Consider the following 14,865-nt stretch of genomic DNA (forward strand, 5'->3'; position numbering starts at 1 on the left):
CCTGCTCCTAGTAACATTCCAGCCAACTCTGCAGTTACTACCCCTAATGATGATGTTAATTTGGACTCTAGGTGTACACAGACTGATATATCTCCAAACCAACATGTGGCTATAAGTGATATTAGCTCTACCGCGGAAACAATGCTAGCAAACGCTGTAGAGAAAATCTTAGACTCTGCCTTACTCCAACTGAAAGAGAAGATTAATAAGAACTTCGACCTTCTCTGGGGAAGACTTCAAAGGATTGACTCTAATATGGATAACCTTAAAGGCTCCAGAGTGCATTGTCCCTCTGATAATGGGGGTAGGGGTAGCTCGACAGTATTAAACCCTATAAATTGCAAGCCTGACATGTTACCCCCGAGACTTGTGGCACATAAGAATTCTACAGTGATTAATTTATGTCGTACATGTGGGGATCGTATTAATCCCTATGTCCCACAGGCTTACTCTGACTTAAGTATGGCACAAAATATACCCAGAATCACTGATGTCAATTATGTAAATCTAGGTAATGATAGCCACGCCAGGCTCCTGTCACCCGGCAAAATTCCTGACCCTAAGTCACCTAATTTAAGCAGAGGTGCAATTGTTACTAGCTATATGGGAAGCAATCATACAAAACCAAACAAAGATGTTTTGAACCTACCCCCAAATTCCTGCCCATATGTGCTGGTGTTAGCTGGAGTCCCACATCTTACTGGGGATCAGAGGGAGTCTTGGGCAGAGTTACGTAATAAATCCAGGGACTGGTTGGTTAAACATAAAAGATTTCATGCCTCAGACATGAACAAAATCCTTATGGTGAGATGATTAGGGTGGGTTGGCCATTTATCCAAGAACATTACCGGTGATTGCATTGTTATCAACTTTCGCAAACCTCAAATGGTTCAACGATTATTAGGTACTCAGGAGCAATTTATACTGCTAAACACCAGCATTAGCGCATTCCCGTTGGGTTATTTTTATAAACCCCAAAACTCTCATGTTACCAATGCACATGCTCCCCTCTTAGGCAGTAACAGGTTCCAGGCCCTTTCCAACCTAGATGCACAAGATTAACAACTATCTAGGTTGGTTGACGTCAATAAATGTGTGGGAAATACATTAGAGGATATATCAGGCATTATTTTAACCACCCCGACGGAGCAGTTAGATGTCCGGGAAACAAAGAATATGCAGTTACCAGCATCAATCCATCCCCGACTACAGGTAGAGAATGATATAGGACCTGTACCAACTGCCCGTACCGATAAATACAATACCATCCAAATCCCTAAAAAGAGCAAAACTGACATTGACTTTAATGTCTTGAGTTGGAATGTAGCAGGTCTTGAATCAAGGCTAGGTGACGCGAATTGGCTGCGTATGGTATCTGACCAAGATGTTATAATGTTTCAAGAAACATGGGCCACACATGATTTACATACAGAAGGTTTTCATTGTTTCAGCTTAATTGCACCTAAGCTCAAATTCGGCCGTGCATCCGGGGGTTTGTTCATTGGGATTAGTATAGCATCTGGAGGGAGTATTAAGGTTATACCGACTAACAGCCCCAACATTCAAATATTGAGCTACAAAAGGAGAGTCCCTTTTTATCTGATTAACTTTTATAATAATGACTTTCACTCTATTCCAAACAGGAATTTTATCAAGCTTTTTACTAATATCTCTAATTTAGACAGTAAGGTCTAGATGGGGTTACTGGGATCCTCCTAGATGGGGATTTTAATGCTAAATTTGCACATAAACCGTATGCTATGGATACACCACATATGGATCCCGCAGTACGCATAGGATTAAAACTAGACACTTTTTTGAGACAACACATCCTTACTAATGTAATGGATATTGTGGGCATTGATTTTATCCCTTCTGCTACAAATCAGCAGGTACCCACATTTAGAGGAAGGGATTGTTCCTCTTCCATTGATTTTATCTTTGTTTCCCCGTGCCTTGCAGATCGTTTATTGGCTGCGACGGATTGTGCCACAGATTACGGGGACCACAACCCCTCAAAGGAGCTCTGAGATTAGCATCCCGCCCTGTGTACATTACCCACTGCGGGGCAAGGGACTTAACACCTTCAACCGATAAACTAAGATTGAAATGGAGGGGGGTTGATAGTGGTAAATTACATCAGACACTGGTAGAGGGCACATGCTTTTAATCGCCTCTTGCTTATCAACCGAGGGACTACATTCAAGGGTGATTGAGGATTTTACTAAACTTTGTTTAATAATAAAATCCCTCTTGTCAGTACCAATTTCCCAGGTCAAAAAAAGAACCGAGGTAGTTTGACCATGAGTGTTCGGAGGCCAATAGGAATTTACACAAGGCTCTAGCCTCTAAATCAAGGTGCTTCGCAGATGTAAGAATAGCTAGGAAGAGGTATAATACTGCAATAAGTGAGCGGAAGGGCGTTCTCCTTAATAATCCCTGGGAAGCATTAGCGGAGTCAGCTGGTGAAAAGAAGGGCAATATATTTTGGTCCGCTGTTAGGGATTTGCGCAATATGGGTCAGCAACTAACACCGTTCAGTTGTACCATCTCTAGCGAGTTATGGGAGAGTCATTTTTCCAAAATTTACGCCACCCCGCTATATGGTTCAGATCAATATGAGCCTGGGCACCTATCCTGTTTGCAAATTACCTTGTTAGAGGTAGAAGAGGCAATTGCACAGAGCCTTGGTAACAAGGCTCCAGGCCCAGACGGGCTTCCTATAGATTTAATTAAATGGAAACCAGAGTTCTGGGCCCCACTCCTCTTGAATGTTTTTAATAATTTACCCTGTGCTCCTATGCCAAGTACCTGGCCTACGCGCATTATCGTCCCAATTTTTAAAAAGGGGGCAGATCGGAACCTATTAACTACAGACCTATTTCTCTGCTTGACAACACTTTAAAGATATTGGGTCGAGTCATATATAATAGGATCTTAAAATGGACAGAAGAAAGTTGTATATTAGAGCCATGTCAACTGGGTTTTCGTAGCAAGGTTGGGACGACTGAACAGTGTTTAAATCTTAATCTGGTCATCAGTAAATATACTATTGCCCGATCTTCTCCAGTTTATTTGGCTTTTATGGATCTATCATCTGCTTTCGATTTAGTTAATAGGTCCAAGCTCTGGTCTATTTTATTGAATTATGGCTTGGATGAGCTTCTGGTACATTTTTGGGCATATCTCCACACAGATATTAAGGCGCAAGTTAGGATTCGCAGGGGTTGCGAGGTTTCAGGAGCTATCAGAGTGGGCAGGGGAGTCAAACAGGGGTGCGTCTTAGCACCCCTGCTTTTTATTATTAACATTAATGTACTGATTAATTCCCTGAAACTGTCAACTCCAGGCGTCCCTATAATCAATGGCAAACTGCTACCGGTCCTTTTATACGCAGATGATGTGGTCCTTATAGGCCGCACGCCAAACTCTCTGCGTATTTTGGTTACGACCTTCGTCGAGTATATGGACGGTCTGGACTTTTGTGTTAATTTAAAAAAATCTTTTATTATGTCATGTGGACCAGGGAAAGGCCAGCTTAAATCTATATTTACAACAAGGGGTGGTGAGGGACAGAGTCTCTGAATTAAGCAGAAAGCTCTCACCCAGTCAAGAGATCAGGGCTAGATCCAACACCGAAGAAGGCTGAAATGCCAGAAACCGGTCCCCGGTAGCTTGTCTCCTTTCTGGTGAAGAATTGGCTTGGTAGTTTAGTCTGCCCTGTTCCCATGATGCACTGGGCCAGGGACAGACTGATTTGCATATAGCCAGGTTCTGAGCTGGGATGGGGCAGTGAGATAAATAACGGTGATGGATCAAGCCCTGATCTTTGGACTGGGTAAGAGTGGTCTGCTTAACTCAGACACTCTGTTCATCATCACCCCTTTTTCTAAATCGTTTTTAGCCACTATAGGTGTGGCAGGGTATACTCAGACATGAGTCCCTTTCTCACTGCTCCATCAGGATTCAAGCAAGCCGGGCCGAAGAAGGCTGAAATGCCAGAAACCGGTCCCCGGTAGCTTGTCTCCTTTCTGGTGAAGAATTGGCTTGGTAGTTTAGTCTGCCCTGTTCCCATGATGCACTGGGCCAGGGACAGACTGATTTGCATATAGCCAGGTTCTGAGCTGGGATGGGGCAGTGAGATAAATAACGGTGATGGATCAAGCCCTGATCTTTGGACTGGGTAAGAGTGGTCTGCTTAACTCAGACACTCTGTTCATCACCACCCCCTTTTCTAAATCGTTTTTGGCCACTATAGGTGTGGCAGGGTATACTCAGACATGAGTCCCTTTCTCACTGCTCCATCAGGATTCAAGCAAGCCGGGCCGAAGAAGGCTGAAATGCCAGAAACCGGTCCCCGGTAGCTTGTCTCCTTTCTGGTGAAGAATTGGCTTGGTAGTTTAGTCTGCCCTGTTCCCATGATGCACTGGGCCAGGGACAGACTGATTTGCATATAGCCAGGTTCTGAGCTGGGATGGGGCAGTGAGATAAATAACGGTGATGGATCAAGCTCTGATCTTTGGACTGGGTAAGAGTGGTCTGCTTAACTCAGACACTCTGTTCATCACCACCCCCTTTTCTAAATCGTTTTTGGCCACTATAGGTGTGGCAGGGTATACTCAGACATGAGTCCCTTTCTCACTGCTCCATCAGGATTCAAGCAAGCCGGGCCGAAGAAGGCTGAAATGCCAGAAACCGGTCCCCGGTAGCTTGTCTCCTTTCTGGTGAAGAATTGGCTTGGTAGTTTAGTCTGCCCTGTTCCCATGATGCACTGGGCCAGGGACAGACTGATTTGCATATAGCCAGGTTCTGAGCTGGGATGGGGCAGTGAGATAAATAACGGTGATGGATCAAGCCCTGATCTTTGGACTGGGTAAGAGTGGTCTGCTTAACTCAGACACTCTGTTCATCACCACCCCCTTTTCTAAATCGTTTTTGGCCACTATAGGTGTGGCAGGGTATACTCAGACATGAGTCCCTTTCTCACTGCTCCATCAGGATTCAAGCAAGCCGGGCCGAAGAAGGCTGAAATGCCAGAAACCGGTCCCCGGTAGCTTGTCTCCTTTCTGGTGAAGAATTGGCTTGGTAGTTTAGTCTGCCCTGTTCCCATGATGCACTGGGCCAGGGACAGACTGATTTGCATATAGCCAGGTTCTGAGCTGGGATGGGGCAGTGAGATAAATAACGGTGATGGATCAAGCCCTGATCTTTGGACTGGGTAAGAGTGGTCTGCTTAACTCAGACACTCTGTTCATCACCACCCCCTTTTCTAAATCGTTTTTGGCCACTATAGGTGTGGCAGGGTATACTCAGACATGAGTCCCTTTCTCACTGCTCCATCAGGATTCAAGCAAGCCGGGCCGAAGAAGGCTGAAATGCCAGAAACCGGTCCCCGGTAATTTGTCTCCTTTCTGGTGAAGAATTGGCTTGGTAGTTTAGTCTGCCCTGTTCCCATGATGCACTGGGCCAGGGACAGACTGATTTGCATATAGCCAGGTTCTGAGCTGGGATGGGGCAGTGAGATAAATAACGGTGATGGATCAAGCCCTGATCTTTGGACTGGGTAAGAGTGGTCTGCTTAACTCAGACACTCTGTTCATCACCACCCCCTTTTCTAAATCAGATTAATTCTATAGCAGTAGGGAATGATAAACTAATGTCTACTGGCACCTTCCCCTATCTAGGGATTGTCTTTGCTGCGAACGGCTTTTGGACTGGGCATTTGGCCAACTCCACGAGCAAGTTCTCAAAGGCCATAAATTCCATCCTAAGTCTTCCCCGCCCAAAGAAAACAGGTGCTATTTCAGCCACCTTAAAATGTTTTAAATTACAATGCGTCCCAGTAGCTACGTATGGGGCTGACATATGGGGGTTTGCGAACAGTCATTGCAACCAGCAGGAAGAAAATAGGTTTTGTAGAAAGCTGCTGGGTGTCCCAATTTCTACCTCCCAATATATCTGCCATAGGGAACTTAACTTAAATTTCATTAGCGATTTTATTAGTGCTCGTCCTGCTCTATTTTGGTTCTCAGTTTGGAGGAATCAATCTGTAGCCTTATTGAAAGAAATTATACGTGATTGTCTCCAATGTGAGAGAGGAATGGATATTCCCTGGCTCTTGGGCGTCTACAGGAGTCTATGTAGCATCGATAAAGGTAGCCTCTTTCTAGACCCGAGTAGAGCTGACCAACTTCATAAGAATGAGTTGAAAAATGCATTTTATACACTTTAGAACTCAGAAAGGATCAGTATGGAATACAAGAAATCCTCCGTGTTAAGGTATATGAGCAAAGAACTGTATAGGCATCCCGTACCAATATATCTTACATTGCCTATGACTTATTGGGAAAGGAGCCTTTTGTTTCGTTTGAGAGCAGGAACTGTTGAATTTTTGTTATGTTTCCCTCTTGGTTATCAGCTCAATCTTGAATACAAACTATGCCCTTGTGATGGGGTGAGCGTACAAACTGATCTGCATTTCTTCTTTTTGTGTAAGTACTATCTAAAATATATGAAGTGGCGTTTACTCCTTTTTTTTTAAATCAGAGACCTTTTCTTTTGGACAAAGCCCATCAAATGCTGCTCTCTTTAGAAAATGAAGAATTGGTTTTTCACACTTACACTTTCTTGAAAATCACCACCAGAGCCCAAAAGATGATGACCAACCCCTGAATTTTAACTCTGTATGAAAACCTTGCTAAACCAACTGATTACTTGTTAATGGCGTCCCAAACGAATTGTCTAATATTTTTTATTAATATGGATTTTATTATTTTATTGTAAAAACTGTTTGATTGTGCTTTTATGGATTCTTGGAATCCGAATAAAGATATTTTGAACTTAAACTTGAACTTGAACTTGGATGAGTGAAAGGATGGATGATGGGTGAGTGAATGGGTGGATGGTTGAGAGAAATGATGGATGGATTGATGAATTGATAAGTGAAAGGGTGAATGGATGGATGGATGAGTAAGGGGTGGATATAAGGATAAATGAGTGATTGAAAAGGAGGATAGATGGACGAAAGGATGGATAGATCATTGAAAGGGTGCATGGATGAGTGAATGGATGGATGGATGAGAGAAAGGATGGATGGATGAATGAAAGGATGGATGAGTGATAGGGTAAATGGATGGATTCATGAGTGGATGAATAAACGGATGAGTGTGTGGATGGGTGAAGGATGGGTGGCTTAGTGAAAGGGGAATGGAGAGAGAATGGGAGAATGGATGGATGAGTAAAAGCATTTGTGAATGATTGGCAGAATGGATGGGCGAATGGGTGCATGGATGAGTGAAAAGAAGAAAGTAAAGATGGATGAGTGAAAGAATGCACACATGATTGAAAGATAGGGTGAAGAGCTTGAAGAAAGGATGGATGAGTGAAAGGTTGAATGGGTGGATGGATGGGTAAGTGAAAGGATGACTGGATGGGTGAAAGGGTAAAGGGTTGGACGGATGAGTGAATGGATGGATGGGTAGAAGAGTGGATGGATGAGTGAAAGGATGGCTTGGGTGAAAGGGTGGATGGATGATGGATGGATGAGTAAAAGGGTGGAGGGAGGTACAGATGAGTGAAATGATGGATGGAAGGATAGATGATGGATAGGTTTGCAAATGGTTTAAAAGGTTTGATATGGATGGGCACACAGACAGAAGGACAGAATAAAGACTGAATGATGGATGAAAGAATTAATAGATGACAGAATGTACATTTGAAATGGTGGATAACAGGGGTTTGATGGAAGGATGAATGGTTAGATCCTTGGACAAGAGAGCTCTTCTGGGGAGGGTTGTGGGGACTTACTTTGCTTTCTTGGTGCCATAAGAGCTTTAATTCAAAGTGGGAGGTATTTACATTTTCTGGCTACTCCCTTTCCTATGTGTGACTATTCTGTATTTGCTGTGTGCTTACGTGTGGGATCTATACATCATCCATATGACATTTTGAGTGACACCCAACTGCTACTTGAATGTTACACTCGTAATTGTAAATGTTTGCATGTTTTTTTTTTAGGTGTAAGGTTTTAGGGAGAGCCTCATAGTGCCATGAGCTGTGCTTGAGATGTATAATGTGTTTTTAGCAATGGGAAAGGTGACAAAAATAAACTATGTGACAGTGTATCGACAGTGACTTCTTTAAGAAAGCTGCAGGAAAAAGCGCCTTTGTAACTTCGGTAAGCTCGTGCAACTCTTTGCAAAACCCCCATAAGCAAAGTCAGATTCCATATTTTAAGTTCCTCATGCTGAAACACCCATAAAGTATTCCATATAGTGGGTTCATCACAGCAATCCTCCCTTTCGTTCACGTATGCGTGCCGCTTTACATCTCACAATGACAGGCAGATATGAGATACTAGTAACAAAGTCTATCCGAGCAGATCTTCCTGACCGCTTCTCTCACCAAACATGCCTGCGTAGGACCAGGAGTTGTGAACAAAATATCAGACTGGACAACCCAGTGCAGTAACCATATAAATAGATAATTATAAATGCCACAAAAAGATCTGCACAGTTGCTCAAAGCTGCACACATACCGAAAAACCAGGAAGTGCACAATTGTCTCAACTTAATATAATTTTTTTTAGGTCTCGCCTCTCAATGCGCATGCGCATTGAGTGGAGCGAGACTATAGGGGCTTAAACAGAGGTTTAACTAGACTGCCGATTTGATGCTGTGCCCATGCGCTTTTAGGTCAATGCGCAAGCGCATTGACCTAAAATGTGCGTGCACAGCATCAAATCGCCAGCCATCTGTTCCCCAGCAGCTCTCCCCGCTCCGCCCCACAAGCTTCCCCCAGCGTGCGCTCTGCCTCAGCCGCTTTCCTCCCACACCTTTGAAGTGAAGCTTGGCTTCACTTCAAAGGCCCCTGCTGCTTCACACTATTCACGGCCGCCAGGCCATGTCTCTCCCTCATCGCCGCTCTCCCCGTTCCGCCCCCTGCTGCGGCCGTGTCGCATTTCTCCTCCCCACAGCAATGCCCTCCGTCTTGTTTATTTTAAACTTTTATATGCTGTTGAGACTCTACGCCACCCGTTGGAATTTTCGCATGCGGGGTTGACACCTCTGGGGTATCTTGGCTTTCTGATGCTCCCTGCCCTTCTTACTGCAGAAACAAAACTCCATGCTCCCCCTTTGCTTATAGTAGAGTGATGACAGAAACCGGCAACTTTTTCTGTGTTTACTATTACATATATGAAGGACAGACCGTCTATACAGGTTTGCTGCCGCGGTGGCTCAGACATTGCCGCTTTGATAATTAAGGCTTTAATGATGCTCCCGCACAAACTCTTGCCAAACGTTTGCTTGCAGCGTGAAAGCTGTTTAGATAAAAAAACGAACCTTGGAATGTTAATAAAAAAAACACAGAGAAAGGAAAGCTAACAATCAAGGTGAGGTGCCAACAGCTTTTCCTTAATTTCGTGAAAACAGAATTAACGACTCCATGGGACAAATTGGAGCAGATTGTACAGTCACAGGGCACAGTGACTCCATGCTGGCACGCCTTGAATTTGTTGCATTTTATAAATGTGAACCATGTTTCCTTCCTTTTGCTTGTGATGTCACTGCTGACTAGGAGGAGTGGATTTTAACAGCAATTGTTAAGGCAGTAGGGTGGTGGCCTCCATTTCTTCGAGGACTATGGTAAATTGAAAAGGAGGGGTGATTTATGGATAAATCACCTTATTTGTGAGGTGCCCCAGGAAGACAACGCTGGATTGCAAGCAGAGGGAGTGTTTTACATTGTGAAGGCATACAATCTGTGCAAGGTAGACAAACAAGGCAAAAAGATGGATTTGAAATTTGAATATTAACATAAAAATGCCTATTGTTACCTATTTTGACACTATGAAGCAGTTTGCCAGGAATTTGAAGGGGATTTGGAAGTAGTAAGAGTTAAATGTGCACAGCAGCAACGTTTGAGCAGATTGTTGATGAAGATTGAATCAGTAATAGTTGAGGCCTTCAATGGGACTTGCAAAAGTCATCAACAGCAACATTGCTAATCAGAGTCTTGGCTGAGTGGAAAGTAAGGTGGTGCCTGTTTGGCAGACGTTGAATTATTACTATAGTGTCAAGTACATTAACAAAAGAAAACTACAAAAGTCATAGAATTATAAATAAACCTCAAAATCCACACTTTGTCATTTCAAAGTGTTTCTAGCAGTGACTCAGTGACTGCTAGATTCGGTTTAAAAAAACATAATTAGAAAGTTGCAAGTTGCTACGACATATTTGAACCGGTCATTAAAGCACATTGTGGTAATAAATTAATTTATTTCCTCACTTTAACGTTTTTTTTAAGTCTCTAAAATAATGCCCACAGTCTAATTAAAAAAATGAGATATCTATTCATAAATCTCCTATTCACTTTCGGATAGGCTTCATCTGCCAAATAAAAACCAAGACTACAGCAAAAACCTCAACTTTATATAATTGCTGTAGAAAGATCATAGCTTGTCTGCACTGCTTAAAAAGTACATTTCTGCTGTAAGAGCTTCATTGCTTACTGAATCTGGGCTTACTCTAATTGAATGTGAAACTGCCCTTCCCTGCTCTCAAAGCAAGAACAACAAACAGAGGACTACTGTCTCTAACTCCCCTACTTGGCGGCCATTTTAGACTGGTCTCTCTCAGTGGCGGCCATCATGGACTAGTCAATCTCACTATTGGAGCGTGACCTAAGAACCGGCCACATAGACTAATTTCAACTACCGCGCACTTCACTTTACTTAGCCTGTATCAACACTTTCTTGTGATAGTTTCTGCCTTCTATTGCAGTATTTTTACATCAATTTTTTTTTTTTATGAAATTGTTTGCTACCTGTAATGCACCGACTGCTACCTCATATATTCTTGGGTGCTCACAGTTTACAACTATCTGTTTTTTATGTACTGGTTTTATAACCTGTTTTTTTATGTAATTGTTTTTTACCTGTAATGCACCGACTGCTACCTCATATATTCTTGGGTGCTCACAGTCTACAACTATTTGTTTTTTATGTATTGGTTTTATAACCTGTAATGCACCGACTGCTACCTCATATATTTTTTGGTGCTCACTAGTGTCACTTGATGTAACGTTTGCTACCACATATATTTTTTGGCTGCTCACTAATGTCACTTTTGATTCATGTAACTTACTGTTGCTTTTGTATTTTGCTCCAGTATACCGTCAGCATTATACTTCTACTTGTATTCTTTACATTTCGGCAAACTGCACCCATTTAACTTTTTACTCCTGTAATGCACCAATGACTACCCTATGTATTTTGGCTTCTCACTAAAGTCACATGGATTCTTTGTAACTTATTGCCTGCGCCTGTACCCTGTCCCCTAACCGCACCTACCTATACCGCCATTCCAACATGGATCTCATCCGCAAGCACACATATAAAATCAACTACCCACCCGCAATCACCAAAAAAGCAGCTAAACGCTTTAAACACAACTTCCTGCGGTCCCACTCTGAAACCCCCTTTGCAGACACCTACTTCTCACCGGTCAATGGATCCCTGAACACTGATATCATCTTCCACACCGCACGCAGAGCTCGCTGGAGAAAAGCGTTCCTCACCCTACTAACCGTCTCCACCACCAGGAAATCCGTTCATGGTCTAACACTCTCCATCACACCATCCCAACTCTTCCCAGGCAGATCCACCATCACTATCTACAATAACAGGATTGTCCTAATCCAATCCACAGACAGGAACCTGGAACTATTAGACAACCTGTTCCCCATCTTCAAAGAGCACCTCTCCAATCCTAGGACTCCCACGCATATCACCCTCAATCCTAACACCCTTGACTCCACAGCCCCCACTCTCAACCCTTCTAACGTAGCCCAGCCCAGAGCGACAGGCACTTCAACCCTACCCTCAGCACCTTAGTCATTCACCCACCTGCTGTAGCTACCCCACACTCCTCAATTACAATCACAGATCTTTCCCCCGCTTACTTCAGCCCCACCCCCCCTATCAACACTCAGACCCCCACTCAATCCACCCCCATTCCTTTCACCCCTGACTCCACTGCTCTCACCCACAACCCCACCCCCTCCCCGCCTACCAACTCTCGGACCTCCACACATACCATTAACACTCCTCTCTCCCCTGACATCTCAGCTCCCACCCACAACCTAGTTCAGCTCCGGAACGACACGCACATCGACAACTCCCACCCTTTATCCCCTCCCATCCTCAGTCCCCACTACCCTCTGACTAGATACGCAGAACACACCTCCTCTCTCAACTTAACTCCCCCCCTCACAACAGGACCACCATCAATACCACCCCCCCCCCCATTCTCAGCCCCCACTACCCTTACTGCACCCCCACCACCACTAACATACACCCATCCTCCACCCTGCTCTCTCCGCCGTCCACCAATGCCCTCTCCCATACCACCAACCCCCTCTCTACTCCATCCACGCCCCTCCCGCCCAAACCCTCTCTCCTCCCTAACTCCATCCCGTACACTGACACTGACACAACGGAGCCCTGCACGAACACCAGCCTACTCCCCCACCTGCTCGATAATTCACTGGTCAGTCATGCACCTCTGATCTCCGCTCCCACCTCCATCGCATACCCCACGCTGGACAAGATTATGGCCACCCTCATCCAGGTCAAAGAAGACTTGCACATCATCAAAGAACTACTCTCCACACCCCCCATACAACTCTCACCCACCTCCACCTCTCCTCCAAACATGCCCCCCACCCTTCCGGTTGACTCTCTCACTCAACACTCCCCACACCGGAATTCAACCACTGTTCGCAATCGCAACAACCGCACTCGTCGCCCCTGCAACCCCTCACCAACCTCCACCTCCCCTCCCAACAGGTCCCCCTCCCTTCCGGTGGACTCTCCCACCCAACACTCCACACACTGGACTGCAATCCCTGTTCGCAATCGCAACAACCGTCCTCATCGCCCCTGCAATCCACTGTCAGACCTCGACACACTCACTCTCCTCCGCTCCGACGACACAGCTCCCCACACATCCACTGCACACCTCACCATACCCACCATACACTCAAATCCCCTTAGACCCCCTACTCTAAACAGCAGAATCTCCATCCCTAATAACCTTAGAAAAGTCCCTCTATCTCTAGAACCCTCTACCACCCTCAACACACCCTGCCTCAAATGCACTCTCCTTAACTGCAGATCGGCCTCGAAACACTCCGCCGCCATCGCTGATCTCATCTTATCTCTGGACCTTGACCTAATCATTCTGACTGAAACCTGGCTAACTGAATCTTCATCACCTATAATGGATATTCTGGTTCCTCCCAACTACCACATCATTAGACTTTACAGGTCCGGCAAATTAGGCGGTGGAATTGCATGCATCTACAGGAACAACCTCGCTGTTCGGAAAGTCAACGCCACCTCCCTACCATCCCCTACATCCTGTCAATACATATGCCTCGACATTATCAATGAGGGCAAACCGATATGCTCTCTGCACGCCATTTACCACCCACCCAGGGACAACCTTACCTTTTCCCAACAAATCATGGATATGATCTCAACCAATTCTGGACGGCAGCTCACCCAAATATACCTTGGTGACTTCAACCTCCATTGGAACGACCGTAATGACGCGGTAGTAAATAGCCTTAAAAACTTTCTCAATGCCCATGACCTCACCCAAATATGCAACAGCCCGACCCACGAGAAAGGTTCTATCCTCGACCTTATCATTTCCAAAGAGGACTATATCCAACTCGAGTCCATCCTACCCTGTGACTGGTCAGATCATCATATTGTCACATTCTTCATCAATGAAAAAGTTAAATTTAACCCGGTTCAATCCTCCAAGCCCAAAGTCTGGAAAAGAGACCTGAAAAAACTCAACCCAAGCTCTCTGCCTCCTAACAGCTGCAAACGCCTACTCCCACCTAACGGCACGACGGACGTCCAATCCTTGACTGACCACTATCTCAACGCTATGACCTCAATAATTAATGAGGCTGCACCGATGCAGCTAAAAAGAGTCTCCACCAAAATCTCCAATCCATGGTACAACGGGAGTCTCAATGAGGATAGACGAGACATGCGAATGGCAGAGCGCACTTGGAGATCAGCTCCCTCTGCACTACACCTAAAAACTCTGAAGAAAAAGCGAAACGCCTATTTCAGAAAAATTAAACGCTCAAAATCAGATCTCTTTAGCCTCCAGCTCGACCAAGCAAAAAAACGTCCGAGGAAACTGTTTGAGCTAATTAGAACACAAGCCAAGGAGCAACCCCAACCACTTAGCACGGTGCGCGAAGCACCCTCCTGTGAAGACTTCTCCGCCTTCTTTATCCAAAAAACTGATAGCATAAAGAGTGATCTCCTCATTGACGCAAGCCTCTACTACAGACCCCAATGGATAGCACCCACTGAACCAAAAAACAATGCTACAAGGTCATCCTTCGACACCTACACTGAAGAAGAAATTGGCAAACTACTCAGCACCTTGAAACCATCCAATCACCTCACAGACCCCCTTCCAGCTGGTGCTGTAAAAGACTTTACCCCTTTGCTTCTCCCACTCTGGACTAAAATTATCAACAGCTCACTTCAACAAGGAATCATACCTGACTCCCTCAAAGTTGGACAAGTCACACCCTTACTTAAAAAACCTACAGCCGACCCCTCTGACTTGAACAATTACCGTCCCATTACCAATATTCCCACTCTCGCTAAACTGCTGGAAAAATGCGCACAACTACAATTTACCAAACACATTGATCAGTTTGAGCTACTCAACCCTCATCAATCAGGCTTCCGAGCTGGGCACAGTACAGAAACTGCTATGACTCACATAATTGACGACGCACTTCAAATCCTAGACCAAAACGACACCT

This window comes from Lissotriton vulgaris, chromosome 7 (assembly GCF_964263255.1).
Source record: "Lissotriton vulgaris chromosome 7, aLisVul1.2, whole genome shotgun sequence".
Classification (NCBI taxonomy): Eukaryota; Metazoa; Chordata; class Amphibia; order Caudata; family Salamandridae; genus Lissotriton; species Lissotriton vulgaris.